At 29.9% G+C, this 20,744-nt stretch overlaps 1 long non-coding RNA gene across 1 annotated transcript; it reads right to left on the bottom strand.

Annotated features, from left to right (window-relative positions):
• Positions 1-9,935: 9,935 nt before the first annotated feature.
• Positions 9,936-10,474, bottom strand: LOC119673041. The gene is made up of 3 exons (XR_005251994.1): positions 10,435-10,474; positions 10,163-10,311; positions 9,936-10,104 (listed from the first exon to the last, which is right to left on the bottom strand). It is a non-coding gene; the product is annotated as an uncharacterized LOC119673041 (long non-coding RNA).
• Between the last annotated feature and the right edge of the window lie 10,270 nt (positions 10,475-20,744).

Below are 20,744 nucleotides of genomic sequence, written 5' to 3'. Positions count from 1 at the left end.
TTGTTAATTATAATTATTTAAAAAAACTTTAAAAATTATTTAAATCATATTTTTTGGTGATTATGTGAATTGTTGCTATGGAATTGTGTTTCCAAAGCAATTTTTATAAACAAAATTTGCTTTCTCATTAATCTTTTTCACACAATTTGCAAGAAAATATCGTAAATATCATTAGGCGAGATACTTTTGTGTACTTTGAACAACTTTTGATGAAATAAATGATCAATTATTAAATTTGACTTCATCGATTCTTGGTAAAAACTATGATTTTTATTTTTCTTTTATTTATGTTTTCTAAAGTTTAAATCAACTTCCTACATTAAACAAATAATTAACGTATAATTACGCAGTTTGTTGTTTCGGTTTAAACTATTATTTATTTTTAATTTTTATTATATACAATTTCAAGAAAAAGAAATCAATAAATTTAGCTAAATGCACTAAAATGAACAATTAAAATTACACTAAGATTATAATCTAAAATAAGTTTCTACAAAAGACTTATGACATGATTAAAGTTATATCATGTTTCCACTGCAGCCAAAACTACTTATGTTAATTAAATTTAATTTTTGGTCGTTCCTATTGGCAATAACTGATTTACGCATGTGGGATGCAAATTATTTCGTTGAAATAGACAGCAAGGGATTGCGATGTCCTAAAATACACATTACGGTAAAGTTTAATAAAATAATATCCAGGAAAATGTACATCCAACACTTATATATGTATGAATTACAAAAAATTCTTCTATATTAATTTAAGATACTCTGTTTATAAGAGATCATATTTTAATTTTAATAAATAAATATAAACATATTTATAATGAAAAACGTATGCATCCATTTATTTAGTGCACACAATATATATTAAAGTGCTTCTTGGTATCACTTTTAAATTTGTACATAATCTCAACTGCTGAATATTTTGATGCATTAAAGAATTCTAAATATTATAATACCGTTAAGTGTATAAGGATTTCAGTTACTTTTACTTAACACTAACTGACTTATCAAACAGTTTTAGTATTTGCTTTCTTATTACAGGGTAATTCTGATAATCTATACTATTTTAAGTTTTTGTTATCTTCTCTTTTTTTTAATTGGAAATCTATCTAAAAAATCTAGAGCACAAAAATATTCCTTTTACATGACAATATAAAAAGTATCGGCGATTTTTTGTCAATAGATGGTGTTGATACTCATATATTAGGTAATACTAATCCGATAATGTGAAAATAACACATGTTGAGAAGTGGCATTTCAGGCTTAAGAAATTTTATTGATCCAATACCTATTATTATAAAACCGTATTCCATCAGGAACATAAACTATTTACATAGAATCGCCAGGTTCTTCTAAATGTCCCAATGCGGTAAATGATTTATTAGTTTCCTGCCGGATTGCTTTTCTCCAGGTAGTACGAGGCCTGCCGGGTCTTCTATTGCTTTGAGAATTCCATTGTAGGGCAGCATAATAGACCTCTTCACAGGATTTTCTTAATGTGTGCCCGAGCCAGTTGTACTTCCGCCGTTTTATTTGTTTGTTAAAGTTTTTTTGATACATCCGCCTCAACCTTGCACATTTTGACTAGCATTTGTTTCGGGGTCTGCAAAACTCAGTTAATGGTAAAAAGTTGGTCGAAAATTAAAAATCAATTGACCAAATTTTTTGCCGATAAAAAACAGAAGTTTTATACCGATCGAATTATAAAGCCACCGAAAAATAAGAAAAAGAAAATGGACAATATAAACTTGTTTAAAATTTATTCTTAATAAAATAAATTTTTGTTTTTCAAAAATTTAGTGAAGAAACTCGGATAGTTTTCATATCATATCACTCAATACTAGTTGGGTTCAAGTTTTTAACACCTTTAAATAGCTCAAGTAGTTGGTAACAGAGAATGAACTTTAATATTGAAATAGTCCAATAAATGGATTTTCGGGTTAAGGTTCTAATAGGTATCCTTATTTCGGCACTAACCAGTACACTTCAAACTGTCGTAATTGTTTGTTATTTCTAAACTACTGTAACTTAATCCTTTTCACTTATTTTAATCTTTAAAACGAATAGTTTTATAGAAATTAACATATTTTAAGATTAAAACTCCACCATACTGAAATAAGCCTCCATTTTCATGTTATCATGTAATTGAGGCATCGCGTTTACAAGGGAGTTTTAGGAATCAAACCCTGCAAAAATATTTCGGACATTTTACATTTTATTTTAATAAATAACGAATCGTCACTATATCGGGGACTGTTTTTGGCCCGATTTGCACGAACTAATGTGGGCTAAAAACGGTCCCGATCATATGCCAGACCCTTTCTACTCCAGTTCAAGAGGAGTATTGCATATTAAATGTTGAATGAATGCTGATTAAATAAATAGATTTATTTTCAATTAAATAATTTTACGTTAACTCTAAACCAGTTTTCTAATCCCTTCTTAGGTTATTAGTTTTCAAAACACCCCTCTGTATGCACTCATATTAACCAATATACCTCAAACTGTCGATATATTGAAATCTTTTCACACATTTAAACTAGAATCTTTAAGATAATTATTACTACAGGAATACAATATCATATCGTGTTATTCACAGTACTAACATTCGTTAAGTCGAAAGGATAACGTATCTAGAAAAGAAACTTTAATATTGGAAAAGTGTCAAATAACTTAGTTTGAGTTTGAGATTAAATATAAATTAAACATAACTGTAAATATAAATTTTAATATAAATTAAATATATTTTACCTTAAATTTAAAATTTATTTATCATAATTTATCATTTATTATATTTATCATAATCCATCGAAATTACTGTAAGTTTTATATTCCATAAATATATAAATTCTCTTTGCAATCCACTAAGATTCAAATATACTTATATATGTCTGTAGGTACATCATTCTGGTAGATCAAAGAATTGTTTTAAAAAAAACTTCAACTTTACTATTCATATCTCATATTTCGTACAATGACACCAGATGCAGCTCTTCAATTCTTGTACCACTTTGAGCTGTGGTCACCAATGGAATAATCAAGTACTGAGTCATTAACTTTAAAATAGAAAAAAATGTTTTAATTTGTATATTTTTGCATTTTACTTGAAATATTGTTTTGCAGTTTAGTTTAAAATTTAAATAATTTTAATTAAAATACAATAATGAAATTACGACTGAGAGTATTAATATTCTCAATTTATACTTTGACCATGAAATCCACTTAAACTCATAAATATTAATAATAGTAGATAGAATATATATTAGTAACTTTAGAACTTCTTGGGATGTATTCAGCAGCTTAGGACAGGGTTAGCAGATAATCTTATGAATTATTTAACTTAAAACAATAACTTAAAGACCATAGCCATTTTCATTATTTCACACCTATAATTCCATAATAGCCAAGGTTCTCTAAATCAGGTTAATGATCCCTGCAAATAGCAAAAAATTTCAAGTGAAAAAATCTTTTAAAATGCAAAGAATAAAGTCCAGAAATGTAGATTCTAATCACATGTTATTTTAAATTTAATTTATTTTACAATTTTTTAAATCCCAACTTTATATGTGTACTTTAGGCATAAACAATGACAATCAATTAGACGTCATTCTCAAGAACTTTGAGTTTTGTGTGTCACAACATGAAATATTCTTCTTGAGAATAGCATTTCAAATCATATAAATGACATTCTTGGAATTTTAGGAATTTTGTATATTGGATTTAAATACAACTTGAAATAAATCCAATATAACGTAGATTTTTTTGTGAAATAAGACGTGTCTTCTGACGAAAAGAATAATATAATAAAAGTCCAATATGTTCCATGAAAAAGTAATACCAAATAGACTCAGTACATTATAGCAAAATCATCTTTAACGATGAAGTTCATTTCGGGTTAAGTGACTTTTTACAGAAATGTACTAGTAGCATTGGGACTGACAGAAGTGAGTGGGTCCACACGCGATTCATGAAATATTTAGTAAGAGAAAAGTCCGATAACCAAAGCAGCAAAAGGATATGGCTAAATTCCTTTAAACCCAACCCTCGATTAAACTTCACTTTCTGGCGATATTAGCTTTAGGTAAATATCAAATATGTAACAGAGCATTTTTACTGCTGGCTACTATATTCTATAAAGTTGAACAATACTGAGAATAGTAAGTTGCTATTATAGTTTAATCGTGAATTAGATATTATAAGGCTAAAAATATAATTTCTTAATATATTCTCAAGAATATCTGAAGAAATACATTATGAGGTGCTCTTTTATTATAAAAAAGATGAAACTACCAAACAATTTATGCAGTTCCCGGGGCGAATAAGGTGAGTGAACGCCAGATCCAATAGTGGTTTACTGGATTGCATTTTGGAAAATTCATGTGTTAAGCACTAAGCTCCTCCGGTCAGCAATCGCTAAAAAAGACGATAAATATTTACAACTGGTAGAGCAAAACCGACTCACAAGCTGTCAAGGGATAGCAGAGACACTAAACATCAACGAAATGACAGTTTGAAATCATTTGAAACGAACAGGCCATGCAATAACCCTTGATGCGTGAGTACCACATAAATTAACGCAAAAGAATTTGATTGACCGAAACACCATGAGTGAAAACTTGCTAAATTGCAACGAAATCGAATGATTATGGGCGATGAAAAATAAACAAACAAATATGGTTAAAAACCGGTGACCCTTCATAAAGGACTTCAAACTGTGGATTAACGGCATACAAGATAACGTTGAGTATTTGGACAAAAGAAAATTTTCTATTACGACAGAGGCAACAATCTAGTGCAAGGATTAATTTAATCCACTACTGATCCGAACTCGATCATTCAAACAACAAGACAATCAAGTAAAAGCGACTAGAATTAGCCAACAGAAAAAGACATGTGTTCATTACAATGCCAATCCACACACATCTTTGATGACTCGCAAGAAAATAATGGAACTTGTTTTAGAAATTTTAATGCATCCAGTATTTAGCCCAGACTCCCCATAAATCGCATAACAATGATTTCTTTCATTCTCTGCAAAACTCTTTTAAAGGTACAAAATTGATTGACAGCAGAGCGAGCCACTGAAATCGCTTGTCTAATTTATCCGTTAATAAACCACAGTAGTTTCACATCCATAGAATTATAAAACTACCCAAAAAATGGCAAGAGGTCATAAGTAAGAATGACCAATAATTACTTGAATAAAACTTATCTCCAATAAAAAAATTTTTTGTATGAAAAAACCGCAGATACTTTTTATATAAAGCATTCCAATATTCAGTTTATAGTATATAATTTATTTATATTCAAATGCCACTTCTCAAATTACCCAGTCGCATATCATATTTTCACTCTCCTGCTCCTCTAAAAGCGCTTAGTGCAAACCGATCTACACAAGTAGCGATCTACGAGTACAGGTTTCTGGTTTCTTCCATCTTTTTGGATGGCTATAATCTATTTCGTTAACCATTTTCAAAAACTTCAGTTTGAAGTATTGCATCTTATTACTTAAAAAATTTACATCTCATTTTATTCCAATACTTGTTAAATAATATAGTAATTTTTTTTCTATTTTTTAATTTCATTTTTAGGATGGCATCTCCAAAATGTGAAGTGTAAAAATTGAAGCTTGGTATTAAAATTATTCGTTGCAATGATTTATAGCACAATTTTGCACACACCCATAGGAGGCTTCAACCTGTCTGCGATACTATGATTTTCCACTAAAATCGACAAAAATATTTCAAATTTCTGTCAGTCAATTACTCAATTCCGTGGCATCAGCTTAACACTTCAGCCATCACACATGGCTCTTCGGGTTTCAACCAACTTAAAGACCACAACGAAAATGTTAAATATTTTTTGTTCACTTTTTAGTGGCATTTGCACTCCAAAAACCAAAGCTGATCTCTTGTGATGGACGGACAATAAGTGATTTTTATGGGAAACTATGAAAACCACTAATAGATTTGATTCGACGTGCTCTTTTTGGTAATAATCTGTACTGATTTATTTCGCAATCATTATATTATTTAGCAATATAAGCCGTAAGCTTCATGAGTTAAAGATGAGCTCATGACAATAAATTAGTCTCGTCTTGACTTAAACGCATAAAATTTTAAAAGTTGATATATGTAAAAATATTGGATGGATGAATAAATGACATCTTAATTTGAAATAAGGTGGCATCATTGTTTTAAAGCATTGCAACAATTTGACAGAAAATAATAGAATTTAGTTTTTGATACATATAATATTGATAACTTTATTTACAATTAAAATATGTTACATGTAAAATTAAGTTTTTATTTTATTTGTTTGTAAACCTACATTTTTATAAAAAAAAACTGTGGCAAATTGTCATTCAAGTTGCGCTCTCTCTTGCTCAAATTTAATCTAGCGACCGAACAATGTTCACATTCAAAAATTATCATTCAAGCAAAATTTTTGAAGAATAAGGGTGTTTACGCACGCTGTAAGTGTGTTTCGCACTCTGAAAGTGTGTTTCGCACGCTCTAAGTATGTTTCGCGCGCTCTAAGTGTGTTAGTGCAAACAAAAATATGCTATTGAATGACGAATGTAAGTTTTTGGGTGACAGACTATCATTCACAACATGTTGGCGAGAAGCTGAATGACCAAAATTTTGGTCAGCACGCCAACATATTGGTTGCGTAGATAATCTGCATCTCGCTTAAATCTATTTACTCATATTTTTGGTATGATAACATAAAAAGTTAAGTTCTATAAACATTGTGTCAGAAAATATGGCAATACTATTTTCGATATAAAGTTAATACTGGACTCACACAAGAGTTTTGATTGCAATTTTTGCTGCTAAAGATTTTAAACTGACATCTGATATCAAAAGGCAAAAATATCAATTCACACGACGTGTCATTGTTATTTGTCGTAAAAAAAATCTATTATCCCAATACATAGTTTTAGTTAATTGTTGCTGCTCGGACTTATACAACGCGGAAAAGCATGGCGTTGGAAAGTTGAGATTTCGCAGTAAAAAAATCTTTTGACAGTTGCATAATTGGTTTATTCAGTTTTGTTTAAGCGCGTCCATCAAAGACTAGCAAAGAAGATATACGCCATATTTAACAGGGTAGAAATTTATGGGCCGCAGTTGAAACAATCGAAAACGCTTAACAAAAACATAAGAATCTTTCAAGCGAAATATCTACGCTATATACAGATATGTTCATTCCAATGTTCAGCGTAACTATTACAATCCAGTATTAACTATCCTAACTCATAGCAACTCAGCAATCAAGACTTTTCATTTTCAATAGATGACGAAAAGACAGTTACGACTTGGTCCCAAATAATCACGTATGAGACTTAAGATCAGTTTAAAATTGCCTGTAATGAAATGCTTTTTACGTGTCTGAAAACTGGTACATCGGAACCAATTTTCTTTTCTTTATCAGTTAAAAAGAAGAAGAGGCACAGATAAGACTATACTCTGATAATCTACCATTATTTATCTATGAGTATATAACTGTGTAGCTATGTATCTATGTAACAGTGTATTTTAAAAACATCTTTTAAATATTATTTCAAATAAAACTCAACAAAAATCTTATTTCTAAAATACTAATTTTATTATTAAAATTTATTTCAGAAGCAGCAAACAGCGAAGACAATGAATTAATGAGTCAAAGCTGTCTCTTGAAAGCTAAGACCCTGCAGCAGTTGACATCGCTACGCAATGTCACTGGTTATTAATAAAACAGAGTTGGAGAGATAATCACAGACACTTCAGCGTCATTGCTTAATTGATTTTAATAAATGTAGCAAATTGAGCCATTAATTACCTTGGCACCTTCACCGCAGAGATTCTTACCGATGCGCAACACATCCGCATACGTAAGAACGTAGCGACGTAGCGAATGAGAGTTTATGGATTTGCCAGCTGTGCACCGAAACTGAGCGTGTGAATCTAAACACGTTTGGCTTAAGTTACTTGGATTGAAAGATAAAAATACATTTTATTTACAACAAAATATTTTGTTTTGACTAAAACTCTTTGGATATTTCCCAAACTTCAACTGACTTACTGCTTGTCAATGCATCCCAAAACGGAAGTTAGAAATGTAAATGTCATCAAAATAAGATTCTACGAAGAAATTATTTTTTTTTACTTGAGCATAATTGCTTGAAGTTAGTATGTCAAAGTCTAGTTTTTCTAGGATTTGTCATTCGGAAAATTTGCCACAATAGATCGTGATTTTCCTATAACATGAATTTATTATTGAAATGACTCGAATTTATTCATAAAGTCAATAGCAAATATCTTAATAAAGTGCTTTATTGCAGAACCGTTTAACGCTATTTAACGATCTGCACCACATACCGGAACATTACGTACTTACTGCTGTCCTTCTCTCCTAAGTAGAGCATATCGCCACAGAATATGCTCTCAATATTTTTGTTCAAGAAGTGATGGTTCAATTATTAACATTAAAGTGCTCACCACTTTTAATTGGCCACTATCTTAAACTAAAATAGAAATAATCAATGTCCTACTTATGATCTACTATTGTATCGTTTTCAAAAAAAGAGAAGCTCTCTTTTCATTATAGAACATTACTCCACACGTTCTTATAGGAATAATCATCTCACCAAATAGTTTTTAAATTTTTTGTTGTTGCTTATTCTTCCACATAATCTCTTTTTGATTTGGAAAAATTTGCCCAATTATGATTCAACTTCTTTTATACCTGTTAATAGTGCCCTGCTTTAATATCATCAAAACTCCCACTCACCACAGATACCACCTCTTTATTAATGTCCCTCTTGACGAAGGGACCATTACCGAATGAGATTTGTTTTCGTTATGAAATGTTGCTTCACACATTTAAAAGTGCAAACATCACCTTGGTTATGCCCATATATAGAATATAGAATATAGTTCACGTTAAGTTAGGTTTTATCGGTGATCCCTGGTGAATCTACTTACGCTTATTGGCCCATTGTGTTACCGTATATGTAGGAAAAACTCAGGGTTTGAAATCACCTAGAACCTTTAGCGAAGCCAAAATATGTACAATATAAGGTGTTATAATTTTTTAGTTAATTATTTTTTGACATAATCTCTTTACTGACAGTGGCTATAAACCCTTTATTTGACTAAGCAACTGTTATCTCATAGGGTCTCTTTTCATTATGAAATATAACGATCCCTGGTGAATCTTCTTACGCTTATTGACCCATTGTGTTACCGTATATGTAATCTCTTCACTGACAGTGGGTATAAACCCATTATTTGACTAAGCAACTATTATCTCATGGGTTCATGGTTATCTTTTCATTATGAAATATAACTTTACATACACTTGTATGGATAGCCCTCTCATTAAATGCTTCTTTTTCACCTCGTTCCTGAGATTATTGTAAAAAAACAACAACCGGACAATGACCCATTAAACAAATGCTCAATAAGTATTAAAACTTTCATATAACTCTTGTCCGTTTTACTATATAAAAACCTTAATATTCCCTTCCTGTATTCTTCGCATTCAAAAGAATATTTGCAATACAAATTGAAAATTAAAGTAAATAAATTATTTCTACGCCCACTGCCAAGAAATCAATTACTTTTTTTTTAATAAAATGTTTCATAAAAATGATTTAAGCCGATCAATTTCAACTCCACCGAACCGAATACACTTGCCAATCCATAATCTTCTTGTTAATCGCAGAACAAACAGAGAAAATGATTTAATTTATTATTTTTAGAGTCCAAAACTGAGTGACTTGCGACTTGCAAAAGGTGGACAGACGTGTGCGTCCATTATTAGAAACAGCCAGAAGCGATCAATACATCATCGTTCGAGCGACTTAGAACCACAAAAAGTTGCAAAACAAATTCTTTACATAAACTTTTTTTATTTATTTTTGTTAATACTCATATACGAGCATTTTGTTGATATAAAAATAAATATGGGTTGACCTTGATATCTGCAAATCCCGGCTGGAGTCCAAAAGTAGCATGCAAAATATTTAATTTTAAGCTTTAAGTCATTTATCAAAATTAAATCTACTTGAGATTGGCGTCTCAGTTAATTTGAGCCCAACTCACCTAATCACCTAAATTGTTGTATGATAAAAATAATATCAATTATTTAAAAATAAATTAAAAACTCACCTCGTGGCGGAAAATCATTTAAATATTGAGCAAATGGAAGCGGTTGTGGTATATAACAACTAAAACCCTTGTAAAGAATGTTAAAGTGAAGACATAAACCCATAATTTGCACGTAAGAAATTGCCTAAATTCATCACTGCAGATTTCAGCTGTGGTGAAAAACAAAAAAAAAATTAAATAAGGGAATTCACATTTTAATTGTGCTTTAAAAGTGATAACAATGTTTCGTGTTTTAATGAAATATTTGTTAAAAATATTAAAATATTACTTACGATACGCATTTTTGCATATAAAGTTTAATAAAACCAAAAATATTAGCATAATTTGAAATTTTAAAAGAAGGACCAAATATATATTTTTACAAAATATAATTGACGCAATTCCTAAAAATTTCATATAATTAACAATTTTTGAAGAGTAAACTAGATTGTTTTTTTTTAAAACGTCATATATACTGAAATTGTTTTTTTTTTTAAAAATATATCAAGGTACATCCACACCAAAGCGAACACATGCGAACGAAGAAATGAACATTTGCAGGTGTAACATACGACGAAGCAAACGCGAACGAATCGATTTGTAGTGTTTATTAGTATTTAGCATGATTTGCTTACATTTGCTAGGTGATCTGACGATTACTAAACACAATAGGATGTTCGCACAATTTTATTAGACTGTGGTTACATTGCATGCGAATTTTGTCTTGCGTGTTCGTACGAACAAATCAAATGTATTAATCGTATGTGAGTGATTACAGTACTTAAGAACAATTCGCGCGATGAATTGTCTTTGCGATTTTCTAATTTCTTTGTTTGAGGAATTGACAAACTTTCCATTTTTTACCTTGAAGAACAAAAATCGTGCTCCCAAATTAATATTTCCTATTTGGAATTAATAAGTAACTTGATAATGAGTTTTCAGCTAAATATATTTTGTCTTTACTATCCATTTTGTTCTCAAAGCAAACCAAACAGAACTGTCAATTCGCAAGCAATGTAACCGCAACATGCGATTTGTTAGAATGAGAAAACATATGTACGAATACGCAAGACAAAATTAGCATGCAATATAACCGCAGCCTTGCAAGTTTTCATTCGTTCGCTTAGTTTGCTATAAGGACGTACATGTGCAAACGTTCGTTCGCTCATATTCGCTTTGATGTGGACGTGGCTTTATGAAACTTCAATCAAATTTGCTTTATTAAATACACAAACCTTTTTCACAGTTTTTTTTGTTTTTATACCAAAATCACATTTTGAGAATTTTTTTAAATATTCTATTGTATACATCCTTAACACTAACTAGTAAGCTTCAATTTTAGTACTCTAAAAATTATAAATATAATTAAATTCACTTTGTTTAAATTACTTTTAAAAATTATTAAAAAACTAAATTCATAACTTGAAAAACAAAACATTTTATGAAATATTTTTAATGATTCTCCGTTAAACATAAAAAAACGTTTTTAAACACCGGCAGATATAATTACAGACATGAACCATTTGGGAGTAATTGAAAATGTAAGTTTAGCATTGCCAAACTTAAGGGACGTAACAATATTAATTGTATTTATTTTAATATTTATTATATTAGATTAGATTTTAACGTGAATACGACAGTAGCGACTATAGTACTTAATATAAACTAATGTGTTTAATAAAGAGATTTCAAGAAGTAGTGAGCTACAACACTAAAAATTCTTTTTATATTATATTAATTTTTTTTTCGTTGGTTTATTTATTGTATTTTTCTAAATAGAAATTTACAATAATTTTGCGTACCTTAAAAAAATAACATTTATGCTATTGAGTACGGGTATTCATATTTATCAATGATTTTGTTTTAAGTTATTATATTAATTAATTAAATTTTTGACTGACCAGCTGTTTAGACCGTAAAATGGCAAAAACTGTATTTTCAGCCACGAAGTTCATGGTTACCATTCTTTGGACACTATAACGATATTTAGCTTTGATTCTATGAAGAATATTAGTGAACTCAACTGTTTCAAGTAACTTTCTCCGCTACACTGTATGTTGATATTGAAGTTGAAGAATGAAGTATTTCGGTCGTGTGCGAGTTAGGCTAAGTTGCGTTCTAAATGAGGGAAATTCTAAGTTGAGCCGATAATGTAGTGATGTGTCGATACGTGTTGATAAATGGCTAAATGTGTGCAGTGCAAAAAATCCCAAAAAAACTCCCATTTGGTTTAGCATCAACTTAGCCTAACTCGCACACGACCTTCCTACTTCACATAAATAACACTTATAAAAGTTTATTATTGTTAATCGTTTATTGTTAATATATATATATATATATATATATATATATATATATATGTATATGTTATTATGTTATATATATAAATATAGTTATTTAAACAAAAAAAAACGCAATGTTTCTTAATATTTTTATTAAACTTCAAACTTTTATTAAATTAAAAACTACTTCAGTCAAAAAATAAAATTTAGTCTTTATGAATTTATGTTTAACTTTAACTTTGCAAACTTATCAAATTTATCAAACTCTCCTATTTTTTACTTTTTCTCTTCTTCTTATCTTGCTTTAATTTCAATCTTTGCTTTTATTTCACTGCCTTTTATCCCCTATTACTCTACTTTATCTACATATACATATATTCATTCATAACAATGAATGTAAAAATTTCATATACCAGACCCAATTAGAAATCATAACTACTATTTGTTTATATAAAATTTGAAAGTCGTCATCTACAGACTTGTTATCTACAAGCGAAGACCCGAAGGCAGACACTTTCCTAACTCCGCTGTCTATAAATCTTTTATTTTCACGAAGTCTGAAATTAATGAACATTTCAAATGCAACTATGTGTAAGATAAATTTTAAGCAAAAGATAAAATTGAGATAACGATAAAGTGACATGTTTATTAAATAAATATCAGTGACAGTTGATTTTAATAAAACCGAAAAAACTGTTATTAATTTAAAATAGAGTGAAAAATAATAATTTGCATCCCTGAAATCCACTAAAGCTAATAAAACTACTGAATGCCATCCTTTATAATTAAAATAAACAACTTTTAAAAATTCCCAGATACAAATGGTGTTTGGAGCATGTAATTTTTAATATACGATTAGTAAACAAAAAACATATGATTTCCTTAATTTGGGGCAGTATAAACACTTTTGAAATTAACTTAATTTCATTTTTACGAAATTAACGTAATTTGGCTGTCTGAACATGGTACAAAAAGAATTAATAATAATGATAGCAATAATAATTTTGTTCCTTTTATATTTTATCACAAAGCAACTCTTAAGCAGAATTTTTTCTCAGTCATCCATACAAACAAAAGTGCACACTTCGTTGCTTTTTTGTTGGCATTTAAAAAGAGAGAGAAAGAAAAGATGAGAAAAAATTTGCTACAATTTGAATTTTTAGTTGATTTTCTGTTTTCGTTGTTGGTAGTCGTTTTCGCAGTTAATATTGTCGTTCGGTGAAATTCGCTTGTTAGGCAAAAAAAAAAAATTATTTACCAAACAGTGGATGTGTGTTTATTTTAACAAAAAGTAAATAAAAAAAATTTTTTTTAAATTGTGCTCATTCATTGGAATAATTAAAAAATTTCTGCAAAACACAACATAAAATTGACTGGAACCAAGAATCAGGTTTTTAAATTAATTTATTATTAATAATAATTTATTTATATATTATTGCATTTCCATATATGTAAATATTGTTAATTGTGTAATCGCATGCATATTTTATATAAATTTCTTTTTTTTCTTTAAAAAAAACGTTCTATTATAACGCGCCTTTTGTGCGCCATGAATACGAAATTTTTATTTATTTTTTTTTTTTTATTTGGAAGAGTTCAAGTTAAAAGTTGTCCAAAATTAATTTATGCGCCAACACACGTTCTACGAGTTTCTCCTTTAAGTGTGCATTTATGACGTCATAGATGTGCTACATTACTGCTAACCATAAGCAATCGACACATATCTTTTTATATAAAAAATTTTCATAATTTTTTTTAAAAATTTTATCCACTTTTGCAAAATCAAAAAGAAAAGCAAAAATAAATTAAAAATTTTTGTGTTTTTCTTTATTCTTCTTTAGCGGTACGTCATTGTTTATTTTCTTATAAGTGGCTTAAGTATGTGTGTGTGTACGTATGTGTGTGAATGCTACGATCTTGTCACACAGTTCACATCTGGCACGGCTGCTTCTAATGTTAGCAGATTTTTTTGATTTTAATTTTAATTTTTTTTCTATCTAAAATCGCAACCATAAAATCGTCTGATCTCAATCGTTTACGTTCAATAGAATTTGGTTTATGGAGACAGACGACGCAACGACCTAAAGTGTCCGAACTTAAAGGCTTGTGAATTCATCTTTCGCTGCAATATTGGATTTATTTTCTCATATCGAACTCAACTCGAATATTTCAATAAAATCTTAAAGTTGAATAAAAAATTATTTATTTTTTTATTCAATAATTATTATTATTAAAAAGTTATTAATTATATTAAATTTGTTAAACAATAAACATTTAGCAGGTTGTGTTGAATGTATTATATCTTAACAGTATTCTTCTCAAGATCATTCGACGATCGTCATCATTAATTAACAATTTTTTTAATACCACAATTTATATTTCATTATTTAGGAAAAAGATTTTAATTATAATTAAAAATAATAATGTAGTTTTTTAATGTCTATTTGCATTATTTAACAATATTTAAATGATTTTAGTATTTATTATTATTTAATCCATACTACTCTTCTCGGATCCCATCAAAAGAGACCGTTTTAACACTGAAAGGGTTACTACTAATACATTTTCTCTGTCAATACCCGGCTTTGGCGTGCAAAAGATATAGGTTCTTAGGAAGATACTGGACGAATGACATCCTCAGGGACCTCAAGATTGATCCCATCAAAAAATACATAAAGGATAGAGCCCTGAAATTATTTGCGAAATCTGACAGACTTACTAACACCGCATTATCAAATCTCAAAATGGTTACAGGCTCCTCGGGGAGATATGCAGATCTGAGGTCAATTATTACTTAGTCTAATGAAGTGATAAACAATAATCCAGTCAAGGCGCAAAGAGGGGTTTTGTAGAAACCTCGCAGTTAATAGAGAGTAAAAGTGCTCAGGTGCACTGACTCAACTCAACTAGCCTCAACATAAATAGGAAGATACTTCTTTGATAGTTTATCAGACTGTTCATCGGTGAAGACAAAAGTTCTATTAAATTATCTAAATTCGGCGTGATGGATTTAGTCTCTACTCTTCTTGCGAGGACTGTGGTAACAAAACGCCGAAAAATCGCTAATTGAGGTACATAAAAGTTATCTAATTGTCTGCCACTGCAACCAACCAACTCTCTTAAGTTTTTCACATACTTCCGCTAGGTGTCATTTCTTCATTATAGTCCTAAGTTTTATGATTTATGATTTATGAAGAACGTTAGGTTAACGTGTCATACCTTCATTATAATTTTAAGGTATATGAGCTTTATGATTTTAAATTATAAATTACATTTGTTACAAGACCTGAGTCATCAACTTCAAGACACAAATCTCTAGTAAATTTATAGAGTCAGTTGTGACCAGTGTTCCGTTCTGTGCATATATCGGTACAAGCAGTTTAAAGCAGTTTAAATAATCAGTTTTGTTCTCATGTGCCCCCTAAGAATTCATTATGGGTTTTGTTTTCTGATTTTAGGTTCATACTTCTGTGTTAATCGTAAGGCAAAACTTCAACAAAATTCATGAACGACAATGACATTTTTGACTTTGAATAGTATCTTGTATCCACTTTGTTGTCAAATTTATTCCGGAATTGAGATTATTAAATTTTTCTCACAATATTAGAGCATACCTAAACGTAGGGAGGTAAAAATTCCCATAATTTCGTTCACTTAAAGCGAAGTTAACAAGAAAATATTATACAAATACTTCCGTTTGAGTGACCGCACCCTGAACAACATTTGAAATGCAATTGCCATTGCATGTTCCGGTAAAGTGTTTTGAAATCTCAATGAAAATCTCCTCTGCAATTGCGAAAGGCTTTCAAATTAGATTTCGCAAACGGTTGCAATGCAATTCCCTCATCATGCAAACCGTAGCATTTGATTAAGGTTATTACTGAGTGAACCGCTGCAATTTCAAAAGAAATTCCACTTGTTAGCTCTGTAAACACGAACTTCTCGTTTGTCATCCTTCCTCACCCCCACACTCGACCATCATTTCACCCTAATTGGAGTGTTCAGTGAATAAATATTTAATATCTAAAGTGACAATATTGGTTATTATTTTCCTTATCGGTGTTTTATTATTTTTTATGCATTTTATTGTCACTTCCATCGCCGATAAGAGATCGAAGCTAAAACACCAAAAAATTTTATTGACACTTGCGTGCCCGAGGGTCCAACCTACCGCAACACCCAAATTCAAATTCGATTTTATTTGCCCGACGATTACGTTTACTGTGCGCGAGCTGATAATAAATTTTTATTGTTTATAGAAGCTATTATTGCGTTCCGCATATACAATACACAATACTGTATGTATACAATGCCTCATAAATATATGTATCTTTACGCTGGCATACTCATATACTACATATCTATCTGTATTCATATATTCATATATGCGTAGATACAAGTATTTTGTGGAAACAATTTCGGCGGCAGTGATTTTTATGTCTTTGTAGCACTTAAGCTTGTTGGAAGATTTGTAATGCTCTTATTCGTCAGCAGCTCTTGAGTATTATGTCTTAAGTTGTAATGATGGGAACATGAGTATGCATACCAAATGAGTTTGTTCAGGCTCAGTTAGATTCCATATAAAGGGTTAGACAACTTCAACTTTCGCATTTTTTTAAAAATTGAATCACGTTTACAAATTAACATAAAAGTTCAGTAATTGTAATGCGCTGTAATTCCACTAATTTACTGATTATGGATTTTATTGAGTAATTAAATTGATTTTAAAAAAATCAATTTCTCTCCATCTACTCTCCAGCATATAATTTTTTTAATATTAAAGATAGTTTATGCAAAAGATCTTTTATATACAACCTTTCAACGTCTTAGCTCGGATGCTCAAAAAATAAAATATACCTTGGAAGAATTATGGGAAGTATCATGTTAAAAAGCGTCAGTATCTGCTCTCCGACATACTATAGCTTATTTTAATATTGAAGATATATAGTCTACATACAATTTATCAATAATATATTATTACTATCTCTTATTCTATCTATTATTTTTAGTCACTTTTTGTTTTTTATTATTTATCTTCAATTCATACTCTAATTTCTTCAATTCCACTTAATGATTTAAAGACTGTCCCTATCACATTTTAATGAAGTAATGAAAGGTAAAGGACGTACAGAAAAATTTCTGACCTAATTAGAATAGAATAAAATGAATAAAACCTAAAAGTTCTATACGGTACGCATGTCAACAAAACCTTTTTTTACCTTGAACAGAGTCGGTACTGTTGTACCTACTACACGCATAGTAGGTATTGACACCCTATTTTTATTTGCGGTGTCAATAAATTCAATGTTGAAGAAATGGGACTGTAAGACATGAAAAGATTCTTTGATGAATTAATTCTCATATAATATATTTGGATTTAACAACGTAATGGTTCTTAGTAAGAAAAGTATATGCAGAATAAGACTAAAGATTTGAACAAAGACAGAAACAAGCAAGTATTGGATTGTACATTTATACTGCGAAAATTAAAGTCTGAGTGTTCAATACATCACCAATATTTAATATATTTAAAAATACAGTCTAAAATCTTTTCAACCGAAGATGATATCCCAGACCATTCATAATATAGTATTTGTATCCTTAGTCAGTGTATGGGCAACCAACAGTAATTAAAATCTATATAAATATATATCCGATGAAATGGTTTTCTAGTATGATCTGAAACGTAGTTCAGTAACATCAATCAAAAACTACCACATTTTGATAACAGCTGCGACGTACCCTAAGAAAATTGTGATTAACGCAATAAGAGAATATAAACACTAATAAAAAAAAAAGAAGGTAATAAAGATACCTAGGATATACATTACGTATCCCCTATAATCTCTACCGAAACTCGTCAGGGAATAGCACAAAAAAAAGAAAAACAAAAATAGCTTAACCTTGTGCTATTTTCAACTAAGTCTAAAATAATTTCTAAATTAGGCAAAGATCGACTGAGATTATATATTCATAGACAATGCTCTTCGTAGAATCCAGGTTATATATGTATGTTAGTGTAAATTCAGTACCATCGCTCACTTGATTAACAATTAATCTATTAATTAATTTATATGAACAAACCAGCTCGTTATATCCTTTATAGTTTAAAATAATTCCGTAATAGGTCTCTAATAGGTCTACATGCATAAAATCGTTTTCGTGTTAAAATCCATACATTGTACATTGAAAAATATTACGTTTATTACACTTTCAAGAATTATTCAACAAATAAATTGTAATACCCTGTATATAATATTCCTCTTTCATGTTTTATGATACTTGGTAAATTAAAATGATATGTATTTCCTATATAGAGTGGTACATGCATGGTGTATTGATACACAGAACTGTTGCTCGTGACATGTTCAGAGATAAAAAGTTATTACATTTCATAATTACAATATTATTAGAATTTTTATAGATGTTATTTTCAAAAATGTTTCTATTTAAAGAAAAATAATATATGATAGGGTCGAGGTAAACGATGTACAGATTTCACAAATTTCAGAATCTTCATGGAAATGGGAATGGACATTAATTTTATTAATCAATTGAAATTCATGAAAATAGAAATAGACCATAATTTGGCCGCATTTTGACCGAATAATTGGACAACTGCATGGTTCGGTTCACACTAACTTATCTATATTTATTTATTTTTTTTTAAACTAAAACATTTGACTTTAAACCTATTTTAACTGTAAATAAAGAGTATTAAGAGTTTATTAAAAAAGAATCATATGCAAATGAAAATGAAGCATTTTAAGGATGAAAAGCAATTCAAAGGAATTGTACCGCTGTCCTGAAAGATTATAGTTCAGCCATAATAACTTGCTTCTATTATTTAAATGAAATATGTCTAATAAGTCAGTGTAGAATTCTGTGAACCAGAACCTTATTGTAAAATAACTCGCATTACAACAAAGTTTATGATAACAAAGTGATTTGAAATCGAAACTTCAGGCAACTGTCAGTCTATAGAATTAGTTATTCCGTTAATTTCCGAAAGGAGTCTTCTAACAATAGAACAAAGTTGTTATTGTTGACAAAAGGCGAAAAATTTATTTAACAACTAAAGATAAAGATAATTCATCTTGTCAGGGCGGCTCTGTCTAAAGAAACAGAGGGTCGACTCTGTTTTAGGACCGATGAAAGCTCTAGTTATATTCTCTGTGAATATCCAGCTTTTATCTGGACCGAAAAGAGATTAATTTGCCGAAAATTTCTACCTCTGTCTGATATTAAAATGTTCTCTATGTCTAAGATTTTGGTTTTTATTCAAAAGGAAGCAATGGACACAGTACTACTTTCCGCTTAGAGCCAGTGAAGGTTTTATTTTGCAAGTCACAGTTCGTTTTAAAGAAAGACCAGGTTTTGGTTCTACTTCTCCAAAACAATTAATTGTCAATAGATAGCGTGACCATAAATATTTTTTTTTTTTTTTTTTTTGAATAAAGTGTTTAGTTTAGAATGCACTGATATAGCATTCTAAACACAAATAGCTTATGTGAACGGGAGAAACAACATCTACTTGAACACTGGAGAGCCCAAACAGGCATGCGACAGTCAAAAAGACTCATTGATCCTGATCACATCAAAGTTGATGCTATCCTTGGCCTTAGCAGAAACGATATTAAAATCTACACTGAACTTCTTAAAGGTCACTGTAGACTTAATTACCACATGAAGATTATAGGTGTGGTAGAAAGTGACTCCTGTCGACTCTGTCATGAGGAGAAGGAAACATCAGAACATGTTCTATGCAACTGCCCAGCGGTGGCAAGACGTAGAATCGATTACCTTGGAAGCGGGATATTAGCCCCAAGTCAAATAGGTAAAATTAAGCCCACAGCAATTACAAGATTTATAAATATTCTAAAATTGTCCTAGTTGGGCCTTTAGGCGCACAATAGATCTTTTAGGTCGGCGTGCTTCAATAGCCTATTACTTAAATAATAATAGAATGCACTGTACTGATTTCTAAGTCTTTTAAGGTCCATGAAGAATTCTTTGCTGTTGTTTCTAAAGGTAATAAACTTTATTTTTTGAAATTATGCTATTAAAATATTTGTTTTTTTTCCTTAAATAATGGTCAAGTTCTCTATGCAACTCTACTTACACATATCACCATATGTGAGTATCAGATTCAAAAGAAATTGTCTTAGTCAAATTAAAAACTGAAATCTGACGACTGGAATTATAATGAATCATTTAATATTCTTTAAATGATAACTGATAAGCCATAACTGGCGTAGAACTTCAATGAAATATTCTCTGAATTCCTAATGTAAACTAAAAAATAAATTCCCTGAAAATAT

Source organism: Teleopsis dalmanni, chromosome 1, assembly GCF_002237135.1.
Source record: "Teleopsis dalmanni isolate 2A chromosome 1, ASM223713v2, whole genome shotgun sequence".
NCBI lineage: Eukaryota > Metazoa > Arthropoda > Insecta > Diptera > Diopsidae > Teleopsis > Teleopsis dalmanni.
This window is presented reverse-complemented; position numbering and strand designations above follow the sequence as displayed.